Source organism: Protopterus annectens, chromosome 4.part0 (assembly GCF_019279795.1).
Source record: "Protopterus annectens isolate FY-2018-M chromosome 4.part0, PAN1.0, whole genome shotgun sequence".
Classification (NCBI taxonomy): Eukaryota; Metazoa; Chordata; order Ceratodontiformes; family Protopteridae; genus Protopterus; species Protopterus annectens.
This window is the reverse complement of record NC_056733.1, coordinates 1,174,769,157-1,174,790,572: the sequence shown is the minus strand read 5'-3', so window position 1 is coordinate 1,174,790,572 and position 21,416 is coordinate 1,174,769,157.

The window sequence follows — 21,416 nt, the reverse complement described above, 5'->3', positions numbered from 1 at the left end:
AGAAAAGTTAAAAAAATTACTTATATTGGGCATTGCAATTCACCCTTCATGTTACACTAAAATATTAAGTAAGAAATAGCAACATACATTGCCAAGAAAGCAGTGTACAAAATAGATAAATCTCCAAAAGTTATGTATATTTAAGATTATTGAGCTTTCTCTATCCAAATATCACCCCACTATGATACAACTGCATCACCTGCTTGATTAGCTTCATATAGTGCAAAGTTAGCCCTATGAAAACTGTGTGTATGCAAATAAATTGTTAAATTAGCATTCCTGAATACCACAATCTGGAATAAGTGCAGGGAAGATAAACATGGTGTAAGGCTCTGCACAATTTCATGCACATGCTCTAGCACTGCAAGAATGGACATTGAAAAGTGTTACCTGCTAATGGCATAGGTGCCTATGATTGGTCTGACTGCAGGAACAGTCAGTGTTTCACAGTCTCCCCTCTTTGATGTACACTTACTGAGGGTGTGTCACAGAGAAGTTGAGTTAGAAGACTAACATTCCTAACATCCAAATGCTGTTTTAATTACCACAGTTACTGCCTTTAACTAAAATATTGTGCATATTTGAGGAAGTATATTAAGCTTTGATAAATATACCATATCCCATAAAAGTCAGATAGCATTGCTGTTAGTAAAGCAAAGAAAAGAGAATGAGGCACCATAAAAAAATGAATACACCAGCATTGTTTGCAGTCTTTGTTTAATATTGTAAATATCATAACTGCTGTCAGTATCCCACTCATCCAGACATTTACTGGCAAATGAGAAAGGCCAATTTTCATACCTTATTTCTGTTGCACTTTCAATGTGACTTGCAATGTCACATTTTGAGTATATCTAAACACTTGTACTCTTTGCTAATATATGTCATTGTCTGTAGTAAATATTGGAAATTATCTCAAATGTTTGTTCTTTATACCATGGTCTGATGGTTCACATCCATATAAGTTCCAGATGCAAGAAAACAAAGTTGAAGAAACATAAGAATTTACATTTAAAGTACTTCTTTCAAAATGTGTCATTTTAACTTTTTTCTTCATTGTTTGCACACTGTTTGGCACTGCACCATGTTGACTGACCGTGGTCAGTAATAGTGAATGGCAATTCACTCCCCCAAAGTAAAAACTGACAAATTAATTTGGAATGCAATTAAGACTGGCATTGGTGTGCATTCTCTGAACAGTCCTGAGTGAAGAAATTCAGTGTGGCATAATGCATAAAAAAACTGAGCACAGAGAAACAGTACAGATGATACAAGGTTTAAAATCTTTTGACAGACTGTTTACTGAGGAAGGTCATAATAAATCTTGACACTCATTTTGGTCTATGAATGTGGTGAGGTAGGAAACTCAAGTAAGGTTAGTTTTGACTAAAAGTGACAGACAGATATGTCATTTGAAATTATGTCAATATTAACTGTATGTGCTGTGTAAAAAAATGAAAATATTTATGGTGTTTCCTACTCCCGTTTCCATTCTCATGGCATTACCTAAAGTCCTGATATTGTGAGACATAAATTACAGTAGTGATGTGTCAATAGTTCAGTTGTGATAATGGTTAAGGTCTTTGCCTCCCATGTGTCCATGCTCCCATGGTTTGATCCTGACCTATGCATGTTCGCCCTGTGTATCTATGGAGTTCCTCTCAACTTTGAAAAACATGTTGAGTGTTTTCATCTTAAGCTCACCAAAGAATGGGGCTGTGAGCAGCAGCACAGGCTCTACATGGTGCCTTGTAAGGGGAAGAGTTGTATAAACTAACTGATTTGGGCATGTACTGTGGTGCCCAGTATCCTCATGATAGGAGAATATTTATTATTTATTTATTTACTTATTTACATTTGTTAACTGTGTAGTGTCCGACTGGGCCAGTACCCTTTTTCAGGGGAAAACATGGATTACAGACTGTGTGTCATGGCAGGGCTAGCCACGCAACAGTGTAAAATAAGTTTCAAGCTGATTCAGTCATGTTGACTAATGTTGTCAAATGGACATAGGTATTTAGTGATGTGTTGAGGACCCAGCTTACTCTGACTTATGCCAAGGACTCATGCAAATGGTGGAAGGGGTGTGTTTGCACCTATGGCCAGTGTTTGACAACCATAATCCCCAGCAGCCCTCGGTCAATAAGCTACTGATAGGGCAGTATTCATAATCTCAGCTTATGCCCCACAGCAAGGTTGTGATAGTGAGGAGAAGAGTGCATTCAGACAGCAGTTGCAGGAACTACTAGCTAAAGCAGGACAACATGAATTGGTGTTAATAATGGGTATCTTGAATGCACATATCAGGACAGCCAAATATGAGTACTGCCTGTGTCCACATGAGTTAGACAATAGGAATAAAGAAGGAGAGGCCATTCTAGACTTCTGTCTGGCATATGGCTTGATAGTAACCAACACACAGTTCAGAAAGAGAGATAGTCACAAGACCACATGCAAGAGCGGCCAACATGCAACTTAGGCTAATAAGGAAATGGCCAGTGATGGCAATGTCATCCCCAGTGAAATGGTCAGCACACAGCATAAACCACTTGCTGCCACAATCAGCTGTAAGCAGTGTGCAGAGAAGGTTCTAAGGTCAACAGAAACCAGACTGAATACCTAGAAGCTAAACTGAGAGAAAGCATAACAGTTCAAGGAATTACTCAGGGCTCTAGCACCTCAGGGAAGAAGAGGAAATAGGTGGAGTAGAAGATGAATTCCAGTGCCTCAAAACAGCATGTGTAAGGACTGCAGAACAGATATGCAGTCAAGCCAGATATGGAAATAAGGTATATAAGGAAGGCTGGTAGTGGAATGCAGAAGTCCAGAAATCCATCAAAAGGAAGAAAGAATGCAGGAAAAAGTGGCAGCTAGAAAAGATGGACCAGGTTAGGACGGAATACTGAATGGCTAAGACACTAAGACAGCAGTTGCAATGGCAAAGAACAAGGCATCAGAGACACTCTACCAGCTTCTAGAAAGTAAACTACCAGCTTCTGGAAAGTAAGTCACTAGATGCCACAAAGAAACTTTAACAGGTTGCAGGGCAACGACAGAAAGATAAAGAAGATAGTCAGATACTCTATATAAGGGATGTGAGCAACAACCTACTCACCAGTACACAGGACATCAAAGAAAGATGGAAGGAGTACTTCTAGCAGCTTCTCAATGATTAAAGCCCCAGAGAAGCTCTACTGCCCTAGACAGAGCTTATGGTGAGAGGAGAGGAGGAGTCCACCATAGAAGAACTAAGAACATCACTAAGACAAAATGAAGTCAAGTAAAGCAGCAGGCTCAGATGAGGTCACAGCAGATAAGATCAAAATGTTTGGAGTGATAAGGGATAAATGGCTCCTGCAGGTACTCAGACAAGTATGGACAGAAGAGCGTATCCAAGATAACTGGAGAATAAGCATACTAGTGTTCAAGAACAAAGGGGACATTCACAACTGTAGACAGTGAAGAGGTATCAAACTGCTGCCATATTGCATGAAAAATTTGGAGATGGTGAGTGACAAAAAATATTCATAGTAGTAGAACATAAGATGTGAGAGGAGCAGTTCAGATTCAGATCAGGATGCTGCACAACTGACCCGATGTGTGCAGTAAAACAGATAGTTGAGAAGAAGCTAGAGGTGAGGAAAGAGTCCAAATAGGCATTCCTAGACTTGGACGAAGCATATGGCAAGGTCTCAAGAAAGCTGATTTGGGCAGCCCTGTGGTAGTTCAAAGTCCCAGAAACATTGGTACTATTAGTGCAAGCTATGTACGAGGACCCAATGACTCAACTACAAACAGTGCTCTGTATTACAGAGGGGTTCCCAGTTGGAATGGGTGCACATCAAGGTTCAGCTTTAAACCCACTGCTGTTCATACTGATGAGGGACTATATTAGCAAGTAGGTCGGAGTGGATAAATCATCAAAGTTGCTGTATGCAGACAATGCAGCATTACAAGCAGACTCTGAGTAAGAACTTCAGCAAAGGATTGGGGAATGGAATGCAAAACTGAAGACACATAGGATGAAACTGAGTACAGGTAATACATTTGTAAGGGCAACAAATGGTGGAGTTCAGAAGAAGCTGAAAATTGAGATAGAAGGGAAGATGGTGGAATAGGATAACAGCTTCAAGTATCTGGGAGGGGTGTTTGTGACGAAGGAAAGTCTGAATGAGAAAGTCAAAGCTAGAATCCAAGGGGCTGCATCCAACTGGCACAGAGTGTCAGGAACAGAAGAGTAAGGTCCAATAAAGGCAGAGCAGTTTAGGAAGCTAGAGGTGATGGAGATGAAGTGCCTGAGATGGGTGGTAGGATGCACACCGTGAGACAGCTGAAGAAATGTGAACATAAGAACAGAAGCCAAAGTAGCTCCAATTGCAGAAAAGATCAAAGAGAACAGATTACTGTGATTTGAGCACATGTACAAAAACAATGACAATCTGGTGGATAAGAGTTGGGACAGACAGGAAGAAGACAAGAGAAAACAAGGACATCCAGTAAAGAGGTGGATGGATTGTATGAGAGAAGACCAGCAACAGTCAGGAATGATTGTCAAAGAAGGCAGGACAGTGAGATTGAATAGAGAGGTGGCAACAGTTGATAGCACACAGACCCTATGTAGAAAGTGGAAAATATAGGATGATGACGATGATGATGATGACGATGATGTGGCATGGAGATGTGAGAAGGCTGAATGTGTGAGTGTAATGCAGTAGTAGCTCTGCTTTTTTCTAGATATGCACTTGTATTCATTTCCTGTTCCTTTAAATTGTTATCCAAAACATGTTTTGTAAATGTTTTACTACATACTGCCTTCTGCATTTGCACACCATTTGGCAGCATGAAATGAACGTTCATGGATTCAGGAAAAAGTGAAAAAATTAACTTAGCTTGCCTTCAGTAGCACAAATAAGCCTGGCTTTAGTGCCTAGCCCTTAAGTCCCTGGATAGTAATGACTGTAGAGAATGCACCTGACCGATGTCCACCTTTGTGGCACAAGGTGTAAATGAAGTGAATTGAGAGAAACAAGGCACATTGGGCAGTGATTGAATCCTGGAGATCACATTTCAGTTATTCTCAATGTATACATTTTTAATCTGCATTCTTGCACTGCTTAGAAGCATGCAATCTGGGATCACTGCCTAAGGAAAAAGTGAAAATTAATTTAAGCAATCTTATGTACAGCAAACATGCTGGGCAATGGTGTGCTTTTGTCAGAATTGTGGACAGTACTGAATAAATTCCACACCTCAGATAACTGTTCCTTTGGCACAATGTATAATTTAAGTGAACTGAAACAAATAGGAGAAGTGATGTAGAGTTCAAATACAGTTTTTTATTAATTTTACAGTGTTGTACAAATATATATTTACACACACATTTTGTATTACTGTCTTGTTGTCTAAAACTCCACTGTTCTCATTATTGCTAACAGCATATGAACTGTTGTCTGTCCACTTTCAAAGCTTTTGCTGTTTTTGGATTTCACTCTGTATGTGTTGTCGAAATGGCATTCGCTTTAATGTCGTTTCGACAATATAATATAGACCCGAGTGATCCTTCTATGTCAGGTTACAAAAACAGACTGCACTGAGACTTCAGTATCATCTAGTATTAAAACATCATTTGTGTTCTGGGTTACAGAATGACATTGCATAGATCTGGTCATCTGACTTCTAATTTCCATACTACCTTCCTTTACTAGAAACTGAACCAGAATCTCACACTTATGTGTTACCATATACACAGCTAGAGCTTTTCTAAGATCTGTTGCCACTCCTGGAAGTCATAAAACAATTTTAAAACTTCCACCCTTCCAAAGTAGCAATTCCTAGTACAAAATTTTTGTCTCTGGCTGCACTGAGATTTGTGAGATACAATCTTTATGGCTTATACTAAGTAATTTAATTTCAAACTATTTTTCAAAGTTAGCTGGACTGAGATTAACATCTTCTATTCCAGTATCCTCTGTTACAATTCATTCATTTCAATAGTTATCATACAGTCTGACATACAGTTACATTTCTTTTTCTGTCTAGCAGGACCCACTGTTGGTATATTTTCTTAACACAAGCAACTTTATAAATACATTTTTAACGCAAACACCTGTACAAAATAGTTTGATATACAAATGTCATATAATTCTTTACAAAACTCCAGCTAGCTCTGCTGGCATATGTTAGATATCCACTTCCCTACTTCTCCTGGCATAGCTGACAATACCTCACATCATTACAGCCATTACCTACAGTCCTGATAATATGTGCCAAAAATGAAAGGAGATGTGAGAAGGATGAATGTATCACTTGAATGCACTTCCTGCTGTGGCCATTGTTAGATATACCAATTGACTGAATTCATTTTAATGTCCTCTCTCATATATTTTTTGCAATGCCTTTTGCATTTGCTGTCCACTCAGCAGCACAGAAACATAATTCACTGTTTAAAGAAAAAAGTGAAAAATTTAGTTTAGACTGCCTTATGCAGCACAAACATTCCTGGTAACGATGCACTTTCATCACCACTATGGACAGTACTGAGTGGAGAAATTCCACCTGTCGCATACCTATCTCTGTGGCACAAGGTATAAGTGGAGTGAGTTTAAATAAAGAACACAGGTGATTAAGGGCTCCTATCCAGCTAAAAGATACTTCTACACAGGGTGTCAGAATCCAATTTCTCACATCATTTTGATTAGAAATGTAAAAATAAAGACAAATGAGAATGTTATAAATGTTTATTGTAAGCAATTTATCAGTAATGCTTGCATAGGTAAACTTTTCTATTTAGCAGATATCCATAATGCTTCACATATAACCCCAAGCTAATATGTGTACAATTTCTTAAAAATGAAGATGATATTTAACTTAAAATGCAATTGCATATGTATGATAGGCAAAATACTTTTTATTATAATCATAATGATTCATCACATACCCCATCTATGTGTTTAGAACTGTTATGTCTTGTGAAGTATGTATGTAACATACCCCAACTTGTATTACACAGGTCATGCAACTCCATCCATCTAGAATATATTTACAAACAGAAATACCGTCTTTTACCTAGGAATATATTCCCAGGACTACTTAATGTCACACACATGCAGGTCTCTCGCTGAAGTATACTTCCATTTATTCTGAAATTAAAAACAAACAGATGAATGTACCACCATGAATGAAACACAAATTCTACATATAAAAACTTTAATGCAACAAAGTCAAAAAATGGGCAAGTTATGTTCATCTGTTTGTTTTTAAGCTATTTTGGATTTGGACTACCTTGGGTTGTGTGACTTTTTTTCCTTGATTTATTCTGAAATTGGTATATTTCTAATCACCATACATGAAAGAAAGTTCTCCTGTTGCAATGAGAATTGTTTGATTCCCAGATGGTACAACAAAATTTTAACTTTGTGTAAGCCCCAATAACACAATGAGTCACAACTGATCCTATTTATCCTTCCAAACAGCAATGGTTGAAAGCCTAGCCATTAAGTACTTCAGTGTTGAACATTGGAGCTTGTGTCAATAGGTTGAGCATGAACATGGCAAATCTCAATGCTATGTTTTACACTTGTAGTGCCATTTGCTGTAAGCAGTGCCAATGTGTCTGCTGAGGAATCTATATGTTCTCAGTCATGCCAATACAGTTAACAAGGCTGTGTATCTTTGCATATAACCTGTTATAAGTGAGATCTGATTTGGGCACTAATGAAGACATGGCTGGTGATGGAGGGAATGGCATTAAATTTAGAGCACAAATGTGGGGTGTTCAGGCGTCCAGGATTTTCATGGCACTCCTTGTAAAGTACTACATCTGTGGACTGCTGCAGGGGAATTATATTGACTCTCAGTATAAGGCTGATGCATGAAATAGCTTAGCTAAGGCTGCCTCCAGTGCAACTGGCATTCCATGCATTAGGGAACAATGTTGTCACCACTATAATGAACTTAAGAGGTGCAATCAGGACCTCTTAAGCTAATGGGAGGTTGAATTTAGGACTGAAGTTGTGCAAGTATACTGACCCATAACCTGTTTATGATATGGCATTAATTATCTAGTCAGCCAACACAGTTACTCATCACATTTTCATTTTTTTTCTTTTTGTACTGTACAGCTGCAGAGGAATTAGCAGCAAACTGTGATATGTACCAGGAGAGATTAATTCTAATTGGATTTGTTTGCACTCTGCTTCTTCAGTTTTCCAAAGTTTGTCTACAATTTTTCTTTTAGGAGAGATTAATTAACTTCATAAAGGCATGTGGTAATTATGACTCAGATGCAAATTCAAACCAGATAACTATTTTCAGTCCTTCAGTCATTAGTATCTTGAGTAGGCGTACCTCAGCCTTGATATCAAGCATCCATGCCTTGCCCGATAACTCTTGCTGCTTTCATTCGACAATGAGAACACCAGTTTAACTGCATCTGGGTTCTATACCCAAAAGCAGCAATTAGTTTTTATTCCAGGATAGTATTTCTAATATATTCACAGCAACAATGTATCAGGAAAAATTCAAATATGGTAATTGCAATTATTACATTTGAATGCATATATCTTATCTATCATAAGGAAAGAAAGGCTTCTCTTTGTTATATCCTAGCAGTGCGTTTTGTCTATTTTATGACAAATTAACACCTTCATATCATATATGAATGTGACAAAGGTATACAATAGTAAATTATCATAATTTTTGATATATTGCCAAAAAGTGTATTGAATAAATAAATTAATGTGACATGCCATGGGTCTAATTATCTCCCACCATCTCTCTCTCTCTCTCTCTCTCTCTCTCTGTTTCTGTTTTTTTTATATAATTTATTAACATTCTGCTATTTGCATACCATACTGCTGAAAAGAAAATGACTAACAGCATAGAGAGGTAGACCAACCATTGCAGTTCATCTCACCATAGTGCCAAAGTGACAGCACAGCCATGCAGCACTTTGAGTTCACAACCTGTCAGAATTGCCTCCACCTCTATCCTACCTGCTCCACATGCATAAGGTAGCTCTGCCCTAGCTGCTGGTACAGTGATACCCTTCAGGATCAGTATCAGTGAAAGTGGTGGTTTTGTCACCTGGCAGGAGCTGACAGGATTTGTGGAAGATGTCATGGAGATGGGCTTTAGTGCATATATCAGCAGGGTTGAAAGGCTCCTGTGTAGGATTGCAAAACAATGCCACATCAAGAACTGAGCCAGGCAGCTGTTACAGGTGACAGTGATGACAGTTCTGAGGGACAGTACTAGATTCTCACTGTTTTCAAAGTGGACTTTGGTGAGCATCTGATGTCCCCTACCTATACCCAGTCATGGTGTCCCCCAACCTTTTGTTTCCATCACCATCCCTCTCTGTTTTGTATATCATGTGTGTCTGCACCTACTTCCTAACCTATCCTACTACTTGACCCTCTTATTCCTAAGCACCTTCCACAGCATTCCTTTCTCTCACAAAACAATAAAAAAATGGGCACCTGTCCCACAAAAAAGCCCCATACATAGCTCTCCACTTTGCCTGTGTGCTATCTTGACATACATGATTTGGTCCAATTGGCTATACATTATTTTGTTGTTGTCACTTACCACTGGTGTGGTGACTCTTCAAAGCATTGAAATTATGTGTACAATAGTACATTTATGTTGTGAAGAAGTGGCTAGATATGGTGCTGTTGTACCACCGTCCTGCAAATTCCTGTATTCTTTTCCCTGTGTAATGCCCTCTGTTTGCCAAAGCCAATTTCACCACTGTCCTATTCACCCCTTTTTCACACATTTAATATGGTCAAAAAATAGACTCATAGACAACACCAATGGTCAGAAATGGCCAATGGAAAAGCCTTCCCTTTATGTCCTCAGCATTTGCGTGGAGATTGGCATAGCACAACAATGCTGAGTGATGGTGAATGCTATTTAACTTCTTATTGCAAAAGCTGAAGATTTCAGTTTCAGCCACATTCATCCATTTCATGTAAATGTTCTTAAATCTGTTGCACTATGGGAATGCAGAGTAAAGGCAGACTAAAGGCAATACTGTGAAATGGTAAATGTAAATGTTCTTAGACTGCTAGATGTAATATAGTAGGAGTTCCTATGTGGCAGGTTGAAATAATTACCCTGTTTGTAGACTGATGATTTTGCATAGTGTCATGGGTTCATTTACAGTTGTAAGTCAAATAATTATTTTATGAGGTTTCATATTCTTATCATAGATTCAACTGAAAACATCTATATTTCTCTTCATATATAACATTTCTTTAACACACTATTTGAATAATGCAGTGAGACATCATTTGCAAAAACTTTGCAACCCCAATAGGGAGACTTATTAAGCCAGCCTTATCCTGCTTATGTCTTCATGTCTGTTGTGTTCTCCTACCCCTTATTTCTCCCTGTACAGAGCATGACAGATTAATGATGATTTAATAAGTAAGAGTTAACACACCATTCAGATGTTCCTACATGTCCCATAAAATATATTGTTATTCCACTCTGCATTTGTCGCTATCTTTCTCTGTTCATCCCATTCTGCTTCAGTAAGTTATCACTGTGCTTCGCTTGTGTTATCTAAATTCTGTGAAGTAGTAATTCTTTTGTGGTGTGATGAGATCATGCTCACATATATAGACTGATTTTTGACTACTTTCAAGGGTTCTAATCCATTCATTAGCTAAGTGTTTCTGACTGTTTTAGTTTCACTATTTATGAGTCAACACTATCCTTCTTCTGTCATTGGCAACTTTGTCCCTGCCTCCATCTTACCCTGTCAATGTAGCTTTTTCCTTCTCTATCATTATTCTTCCACTTCTGCTTCTGCTCAATGTCTGGTCCTGGGCAACAAATACAACTAAGGCTAAATGGAAGTAAGTAATATGTTGTGATTTTTGTTGCCTTTAGCCACATTTCTCTCTTGCGCTTCAAGCCTCTGTGCTTTTTATGCAGTCTAATTTACTTTTCAACAGAGCATGAACTGAATGTACAGATGACAGTGATCAACAGGGTAATTAAGATAAATTTTCCTTTTCTGAAATCTGCACTCACGTGAATTTCTGAAGTAGGACTTCTTACACGGTATGCACTGTGAATTACAGATATAAATTATTTTCTTGGAATGCTCTACAGTTTTGAATCCAGATGGATGAAAAATCTTTCAGAATGTATTGTATGGTTCCTGTGGCTGTAAATGTTGGCAATACCTTTCCTTAACACACCATTATCCAGATGCTATATTAATGTGCCTGCTCTCTGTTGTGAAACTTGTCTTGTACAGATCTTGCCTGAATGATTATTGCTGATAATTCAAAAAGCAACAAATATGTGTAGAAAAGAAACATGCAGTGTGTTATCATGTCTGTATTGCATATTCATGTTACAAACTGTTCGACTTTTCCCACCAGTACTGTGCCATCCAATAAACCTCTGCAATTCAAAACTGTTTCCTTAAACCGTGTTTCCACCAGCAATAACATGCTTCATCCATCACGTATTTATGTTACATCTGTAGCATACTGTAAAGATTTAATAAATACAATTCTAATGACAAATGTATGAATCATGACACCTGACATGTGACCATACCAGTCACCTGTCTAGATTTTCACTGAATGTCCAGATTTTTGTCTCATATTTTGGTGTGTTCATTATAAAATGTGTAGTTCTCTTGCAAATCAGTAGGGATTGAAATCACTAAACAATGACAAATAAAACATGAATTTTTAAAATATCTCCCTATTCTTTGGGCCTTCATCCCCCCATTATTTTAAGCTTTGTCCAGATTTCTTGCATTAAGAAGTTGCAAGGTATGCACATGACCATGACTCATGTTGTTTCTGTATTCCAACAGATTAGCACATGGTTGTATGTGTATTGTACTTCTTTGAGCAAAAGTCAGCATGGAACAAAATAGACTACTGCTATTTCCCATTCTCTGTTCAACACTTCAAGATATGATACCTCATGTGCTAATACTTTACCATAAGCAGAGTCATTGACCTTGGCAGGACTGCTTTTCTGGCAGAGAGTAAAATAAAAAAAGAAAATCAAATAATTATTGGTTTAAGATACCCAAAATTTGTATCTCTGTATTATTTTTTTAAACAGGTTCTCCTGATTTCAGAGTGATGTTGACTTAATTAATTCAGATGATTAATGTATGTCTGCTCTCCAATGGTTACACCTGCAACTGTGTTACAATTTTGGTTAACCTGGTGATGCATAATCCATCACTGTTATTCTGCAGTGCACTGTCCTATGTAGGAGTTGTCTGTTTGGCTTGTCAATGCACATTGTACAAGTATGAGACAAGACAAATGTGCAATCATCCTGAAATAAAGTGGCAGGAAAGTTTGACTGATAATTCATGGGTTTACAACTGTGAATTTCTTTGGCATTTGGTAATGTCAGACAGGTACTTATCCCTCACAGTGATGGAATGTACATGAAGGACAGCATATAACTCATAGTAGAGAAGTATGTAATTACATGGGACTCTCACAGTGCTGTTGTATTGTGTACACATATGCATTAGTTCCAAAACCTGAGATGCACAGTACCATATGTTACAAACTGTGGGTTTTCAACAATTGCAAATGTGCTTTCTCACATCCTTAAATCCAAACTTCTGTTGTGGTGCTTGCAACTCATCTTGTGCTCTCTAGATTGTGTAACTAGGTAGGTAGGTAGGAGGTTCAATGCTCAATGTGGGAAATGTGTGTGTGTGTGTGTGTGTGTGTGTGTGGGGGTGTGTGTGTGTGTGTGTGTGTGTGTGTGTGTGTGTGTGTGTGTGTGTGTGTGTGTGTGTGTGTGTGTGTGTGTGAGCTTGCATGCGTGTGTGTGTGTGTGTGTGTGTGTGTGTGTGTGTGTGTGTGTGTCTGTAAGGAGTAGAAAATTAGGTGAGTATGTTCTCCACCACAGCTGTGCTCAATCAACTTCTACTCTGGACAAATGTTTTAAACTGCTAGATGACTCCACCATCTCCTTATCCGACCTTTCACAAAGGCATCTCTGTGCAACACAGTGATGGGGTCATTCTTTCTAAAGTGCACTGTCACACTTTAAAAGTCAGATTTCTCATGTGACACGTGTTTCTTACACTGTTTTCTTGAATGTGTAAATAGACAGGTAGAAGGTTCAAATGCAGCAGTGATTAACTTCTACAACTCTGTGTGTGATTAAAGATGAATTCAGGATTGGTTTACACACATTTACAATGGCAATGTTTACAACCACAGATGGCTGTAACATCTCTTTTGCAATGCACTGCTGATGCCATCCATTCATAGGTGCTGTATGCTTAACTTCTGCACAGGATTCTCCTATGGCACTGATTGCTACTGATGTGGTATATATACTGTGCAACCAGATATGTAGGTGATTTGAGTCAACCCTTGCTTAAATAGTGTGACTGTGATTGCTTTTATATACAGTTGGCTATCTTTACATAGACTTCCACTTATGAGATATATTTACAGTGATATACTGTTAAACTAGGAAATCCTAGCATCCCTAGGGAAAATTACTTTTAGACAAAACAATGATAACATAATGCTACCCTAGCTGCAGTATTTCACAGTTGCAGTGCAACTTCTCCTGAGGTAAATGACTTTGATACTGTGCTTTGTATATTGTATATCTACATAGGTAGTATGTTGGAGGCTACCTGTGATTGTGTCATTCACCCTCATACTCTGTAGACTACTCTTCAAATTCATATATGATGTGTAGCTGTACATTATTATTGTGTCGTCAACCAGCTTTTGCATAAACATCCAGCTAATAAACAGTGGTGATGTCATCCATTCAATTGTTTAATGTCACAGTTATACCACAGCATGTTGAGCGATGCTTGTGCTTCAGACACTAAACTTTAGCTTGTGATCTTAGGTAGTTAGTTCAAATCTAGTCATTATTTCTCATGCTATGTTACATCAGTCTTACTGTGACTGTGTATGTCACTAACACTGTTGTCAAAAACATCTGCTGTGTACACATATAGATGTTGATTCCTCTTAGAAAAAGCTATGATATTTTCTCACATTCAGAGTAATCATGTCATGTGATTACATTTTCTTTACATAACATGTAAGCAATCTTCTGGGGCACAAGGGAATGAGACAACATCCTGTATGTTGTTACCTTAGTGCACAATTGCAGGCATGCATATCCATTATACCAATAACATGATGTAATTCCTTAAAATACTGACATCTCTCACAATTGTAGTGGTACTTCTAGTGTGGCACAGTCATTCTCTACAATATCATGCATTTTCTGTAGTCAAATGCTCAGGTGTTCAGTATCCACATTCTGTGACTATTAGCATTGTGTGGCCTTACACTGCAATCCATGAATGACATCCACCACAGTTTTATATACACACACACACATATATATATATATATATATATATATATATATATATATATATATATATATATATACATACACACATTTACAGTTGGAGTGGCCTCCCCATTCCCTTTATCTGAAAGAGATTGTTTATGACACATACATTTGATGTAATAACTTGGCATATGAGGACAGTCACACTTGTGTTAAGACTTCCACTGTGGCACTTGTGTTTCATCCACATGTCAATAACTGGTAGAGTTACATAGCTTGCTGTTCAGTTTCCGAAAAGGGCAACATATGAATGTAATGATGTTGCACAAACACCATTTTATCTAGTTATTCGTATCCATTTTTATTTAAACTAACAACCTTCCCTGATACAGATGGGTGATACTGAAGACTCTTTTTGAGGGTCCTTCAAGCATTACCTGTATATACAAGTGTATCTGAATTCAGGGAGATACTCAGCTTTTGCTTGTTGATATTTGTATTAGTTGTCTAGTTATAAGCTAACTTTAATAATGTCTGTATTTATTCTAGATAGACTAAAAAGTTGTAATAGTATACACTGTGTTTGAATGTGATGATAGGAGGTACTGCCAGCCATGCCAGGAGAAATAAGACAGTGGATTTGTAACATATGCCAGCACAGCTAGCTGGGAGTTTGTAAATAATTATATTTCATTTGTATATCAAACTAATTTTTACAGATGCTTGTGCTGAAAATTTATTTGTGAGGTTTGCTTGTGTTAAAATGTGTCAAAAATGTGCCCTCCTGGAAGGAAAAGAAATGCACATTTATTATTGTAACTGAATTAAATGTATACATTGCAACAGCCTATACTGAAAGCGAAGAGGTTAATCTTAATCCACCTGACTTTGCAAAATATTCTTGAAATTAAATTACTTTATGGGTTAAGTCATAAAGATGTTTTCCCACAGATTTGAATGGAGCCAGAGATGCAATGTCTGTGCTTGAGAATAGCTGGTGGGTCCTGTAGGAAGAGTGAACTGGTTTTAATGTTTTATGACTTCCAGAAGATCTGAGCAAATCTATACCTGTGTGTATGGTAACACATAGGTGCTAAAATCCTGTCAGCATCTGGTATTGGTGATAGCATGGGAACCAGAAATCAGATGATCAGATATCATGTCATTGTATAATCAACTCTGAAATAATATTTAGATGTTACACTGAGAAGTCTCTAACTCAGACTAGGCAGTCTTTTCTTGGAAACCTGATTAGAAAGACCCTCACCCACATAATCTTGATTTGCAGTAGTAAGTAACTTAACTAGGGAACAGTAATTCATTTAGATTAGTCAGGAAAATATAGTGAGGCTAGAAGTATTGTTTTTCTATAACTGTGTGAAACATTCCATCTGTGTTATTTTTAATACTCCCTGTGTCTGAAGCTCTGGTGTTTACTGTAAATAGATATTTAGTATTTTCTTCCTCTTTCATTATTTATTATTAAATATATTTAAACTTTTCATTGTGGCTGGTCCTTTTTAGAAAATATTTAAGTTTTGAGAGTATTTGCATACATTTATTTGGTGATAACTCTGGCCACTCCTGAGAGCCTTGTTGTTTGGTCAACAATACCATTTGTATTAATGTTTACTTCACTCAGTATAATGGGGTACCTTTCTAAAAGCCTTATAGTAACTGACTGGTGGCAGTGAAACTACCTTATAGTCTGGGCAAAGCAGGTAATCTGTGCCAACCTTTCCCGTATGTGTGTGTGTGTGTGTGTGTGTGTGTGTGTGTGTGTGTGTGTGTGTGTGTGTGTGTGTGTGTGTACATAACACTTGGTGGTGTATCCACTTCTCCTGAGGAGAGTACATTAAACTATACATGCAGCTCCTTTACCCACTTTTAAAAGAAACATCCTTTTTGTAACACACTAATGAGGTCACTCTATCAAAAATGCACTCTATCCCCTTAAACATCAGACTTCTCCTGTGGCTTGTGTGATGAATACCGTGCTCTTTAGATTCTGTAATTAGATAGACAGGAGGTTCAGGTGGGAAACATACATGTGTCTATGTGGAATTCTTGGTATTTTATCCACTTCCCCAAGGAGAATATATTTAACTTTGTACAAAGCATACTTAGCCAACATTTAATAGAAAGATCTTATCTGCAACACATTGATGAGGTCATCCTGTCAAAAGTGCATCCTCTCCCTTTAAGAATTAGACTTCTCCTGTAGCATTTGCAACTAATACTGTCCTTTATAGATTGTGTAAATAGGTAGGAGGTTCAATATGAGAAACTTGTGTGTGTAATGTTTTGTTCTATATCCAATTCCCCTGAGGGGAAAGCATTTCACTTTGTACACAGCTTCCTCATCCCACGTTTAACTGAAATATCTTCTCTGCAACACAATGTTAAGGTCATCCTGACAAAAGTCCACTATCTCCCTTAAGAGTCAGATGTCTTCTGTGGTGCTTTCAATTAATTTTGTGCTCTATAGATTGTGTAACTAGGTAGATAGTAGGTTTGATGCTCAACATGAAAAACGTGTGTGTGTGTGTGTGTGTGTGTGTGTGTGTGTGTGTGTGTGTGTGTGTGTGTGTGTGTGTGTGTGTGAGCTTGCATGCGTGTGTGTGTGTGTGTGTGTGTGTGTGTGTGTCTGTAAGGAGTAGAAAATTAGGTGAGTATGTTCTCCACCACAGCTGTGCTCAATCAACTTCTACTCTGGACAAATGTTTTAAACTGCTAGATGACTCCACCATCTCCTTATCCGACCTTTCACAAAGGCATCTCTGTGCAACACAGTGATGGGGTCATTCTTTCTAAAGTGCACTGTCACACTTTAAAAGTCAGATTTCTCATGTGACACGTGTTTCTTACACTGTTTTCTTGAATGTGTAAATAGACAGGTAGAAGGTTCAAATGCAGCAGTGATTAACTTCTACAACTCTGTGTGTGATTAAAGATGAATTCAGGATTGGTTTACACACATTTACAATGGCAATGTTTACAACCATAGATGGCTGTAACATCTCTTTGCAATGCACTGCTGATGCCATCCATTCATAGGTGCTGTATGCTTAACTTCTGCACAGGATTCTCCTATGGCACTGATTGCTACTGATGTGGTATATATACTGTGCAACCAGATATGTAGGTGATTTGAGTCAACCCTTGCTTAAATAGTGTGACTGTGATTGCTTTTATATACAGTTGGCTATCTTTACATAGACTTCCACTTATGAGATATATTTACAGTGATATACTGTTAAACTAGGAAATCCTAGCATCCCTAGGGAAAATTACTTTTAGACAAAACAATGATAACATAATGCTACCCTAGCTGCAGTATTTCACAGTTGCAGTGCAACTTCTCCTGAGGTAAATGACTTTGATACTGTGCTTTGTATATTGTATATCTACATAGGTAGTATGTTGGAGGCTACCTGTGATTGTGTCATTCACCCTCATACTCTGTAGACTACTCTTCAAATTCATATATGATGTGTAGCTGTACATTATTATTGTGTGCGTCAACCAGCTTTTTGCATAAACATCCAGCTAATAAACAGTGGTGATGTCATCCATTCAATTGTTTAATGTCACAGTTATACCACAGCATGTTGAGCGATGCTTGTGCTTCAGACACTAAACTTTAGCTTGTGATCTTAGGTAGTTAGTTCAAATCTAGTCATTATTTCTCATGCTATGTTACATCAGTCTTACTGTGACTGTGTATGTCACTAACACTGTTGTCAAAAACATCTGCTGTGTACACATATAGATGTTGATTCCTCTTAGAAAAAGCTATGATATTTTCTCACATTCAGAGTAATCATGTCATGTGATTACATTTTCTTTACATAACATGTAAGCAATCTCCTGGGGCACAAGGGAATGAGACAACATCCTGTATGTTGTTACCTTAGTGCACAATTGCAGGCATGCATATCCATTATACCAATAACATGATGTAATTCCTTAAAATACTGACAACTCTCACAATTGTAGTGGTACTTCTAGTGTGGCACAGTCATTCTCTACAATATCATGCATTTTCTGTAGTCAAATGCTCAGGTGTTCAGTATCCACATTCTGTGACTATTAGCATTGTGTGGCCTTACACTGCAATCCATGAATGACATCCACCACAGTTTTATATACACACACACACACACTTTATATATATATATATTAAATATATATATATATATATATATATATATATATATATACATACACACATTTACAGTTGGAGTGGCCTCCCCATTCCCTTTATCTGAAAGAGATTGTTTATGACACATACATTTGATGTAATAACTTGGCATATGAGGACAGTCGCACTTGTGTTAAGACTTCCACTGTGGCACTTGTGTTTCATCCACATGTCAATAACTGGTAGAGTTGCATAGCTTGCTGTTCAGTTTCCGAAAAGGGCAACATATGAATGTAATGATGTTGCACAAACACCATTTTATCTAGTTACTCATATCCATTTTTATTTAAACTAACAACCTTCCCTGATACAGATGGGTGATACTGAAGACTCTTTTTGAGGGTCCTTCAAGCATTACCTGTATATACAAGTGTATCTGAATTCAGGGAGATACTCAGCTTTTGCTTGTTGATATTTGTATTAGTTGTCTAGTTATAAGCTAACTTTAATAATGTCTATATTTATTCTAGATAGACTAAAAAGTTGTAATAGTATACACTGTGTTTGAATGTGATGATAGGAGGTACTGCCAGCCATGCCAGGAGAAATAAGACAGTGGATGTGTAACATATGCCAGCACAGCTAGCTGGGAGTTTGTAAATAATTATATTTCATTTGTATATCAAACTAATTTTTACAGATGCTTGTGCTGAAAATTTATTTGTGAGGTTTGCTTGTGTTAAAATGTGTCAAAAATGTGCCCTCCTGGAAGGAAAAGAAATGCACATTTATTATTGTAACTGAATTAAATGTATACATTGCAACAGCCTATACTGAAAGTGAAGAGGTTAATCTTAATCCACCTGACTTTGCAAAATATTCTTGAAATTAAATTACTTTATGGGTTAAGTCATAAAGATGTTTTCCCACAGATTTGAATGGAGCCAGAGATGCAATGTCTGTGCTAGATAATAGCTGGTGGGTCCTGTAGGAAGAGTGAACTGGTTTTAATGTTTTATGACTTCCAGAAGATCTGAGCAAATCTATACCTGTGTGTATGGTAATACATAGGTGCTAAAATCCTGTCAGCATCTGGTATTGGTGATAGCATGGGAACCAGAAATCAGATGATCAGATATCATGTCATTGTATAATCAACTCTGAAATAATATTTAGATGTTACACTGAGAAGTCTCTAACTCAGACTAGGCAGTCTTTTCTTGGAAACCTGATTAGAAAGACCCTCACCCACATAATCTTGATTTGCAGTAGTAAGTAACTTAACTAGGGAACAGTAATTCATTTAGATTAGTCAGGAAAATATAGTGAGGCTAGAAGTATTGTTTTTCTATAACTGTGTGAAACGTTCCATCTGTGTTATTTTTAATACTCCCTGTGTCTGAAGCTCTGGTGTTTACTGTAAATAGATATTTAGTATTTTCTTCCTCTTTCATTATTTATTATTAAATATATTTAAACTTTTCATTGTGGCTGGTCCTTTTTAGAAAATATTTAAATTTTGAGAGTATTTGCATACATTTATTTGGTGATAACTCTGGCCACTCCTGAGAGCCTTGTTGTTTGGTCAACAATACCATTTGTATTAATGTTTACTTCACTCAGTATAATGGGGTACCTTTCTAAAAGCCTTATAGTAACTGACTGGTGGCAGTGAAACTACCTTATAGTCTGGGCAAAGCTGGTAGAGCAGGTAATCTGTGCCAACCTTTCCCGTGTGTGTGTGTGTGTGTGTGTGTGTGTGTGTGTGTGTGTGTGTGTGTGTGTGTGTGTGTGTGTGTGTGTGTGTGTGTGTATGAAAATTAAATCTGAAAAGAGTGTGTGTGTCAGGTACTTGGGGTAGGGACATGAAGCAAGGTTGCTGGAGGACTAGGCTTGGGCACTCGACTGAGGACATAACCCTACATCTATACCAGTGAGGAGTCTTATTGGGGACCTGTAGGGAGATAGATAGAGAGATCCAGACCCTGGACTGAGTGTGTTCCATGTGTGCCCTTAAGGGATATTGTGCTTGATGCAGAGAACTCTGCATCTGGAAATATTGAGTGTATCCATTTGTATTCCAAGTGAATGTCTCTCTCCAGTGTTAGTGGTCAGGATTCAGGATCCTTGATTACTGGCCCAGCTTGGGAACATCATAGTACAGATTTTGGTAATTAATAAAGATTAATAATTAAACTCACTGACCTAACTCACCAAATGAATGAAATAACTCTCTAAAGTTATTAGATGCAATTGAAAAGTAGAGCAGACTGGTTCTCTGAATTACTAGCAGTCAAAACTATTTAAGGCTTCATTGAGCATCTATCAGTTTGTATTAATTTTAATAAGCCTGAGTCTGTCCTAATCACAGCCAGCCTCTCTGTCTTCTGTCAGTCTTGATCATTCTCTAGCAGTGGCAGGGACAACAGTTCCCATGCATGCAGCTGTTCCTGGACTTCATCTATAGAAGTCAGTCCAAATGATCTTTTCTTTCAAATGATGACTCCCCCCTCCAGATTCCTATTGCATATGTATTTAAAAGAACTTCATGGACTTTTTCAAAACTAATAACCTATATTCACCATCCCAGAGTCATCCACTTTTCTATACTGAGTCTTTCTATCATCAGCATATAAAATGGGTCTATATTAGTGGAGTGAAAATACATTTACGTGAATATGTAAATGTCGACATGCATTGCACAAAATGGGATTAGAGCGAATGTCCAAAACCGCGAATGTGGATATTTCGAATTACCATGGTTGGCCCGTCTGTGGATTAGCTGCATAAGGTAAGTGTTGGATAGTTAGGGACTTTAGGGTTAGGGTGCAGGTTAACATAAGTGCATAGATAGGTAATGTATGTAAGATTTAGTGTAGGGTTAGAAGTAGGGTTTTGTTACATGTATGTATGTAAATTATTTATTTTG